This window comes from Brassica oleracea, chromosome C9 (assembly GCF_000695525.1).
Source record: "Brassica oleracea var. oleracea cultivar TO1000 chromosome C9, BOL, whole genome shotgun sequence".
NCBI lineage: Eukaryota > Viridiplantae > Streptophyta > Magnoliopsida > Brassicales > Brassicaceae > Brassica > Brassica oleracea.
In genome coordinates this window covers 38,605,557-38,605,776 of record NC_027756.1, presented here as the reverse complement: position 1 = coordinate 38,605,776, position 220 = coordinate 38,605,557, and positions in this window count along the sequence as shown.

The following is a 220-nucleotide window of genomic DNA, read 5'->3' as shown; positions in this document are numbered from 1 at the left end:
CGAATTTGTTAAACCGAACACCTCTGTTGACGACGGAGTCAAACCATTCACACTTGAACAAGACGCATTTTAGCTTCAATATCCCTGAGAATTCGACTTCAATAGTCTCCGTCAAGATCTCGTAGAAATCTGTTTTCCCTTTCACACATATTCCATAGTTACTGGTCGCCCGCTGTCTACCATACTCATATGTGTGAAAAGTATAGCCTCGTGTGAAATA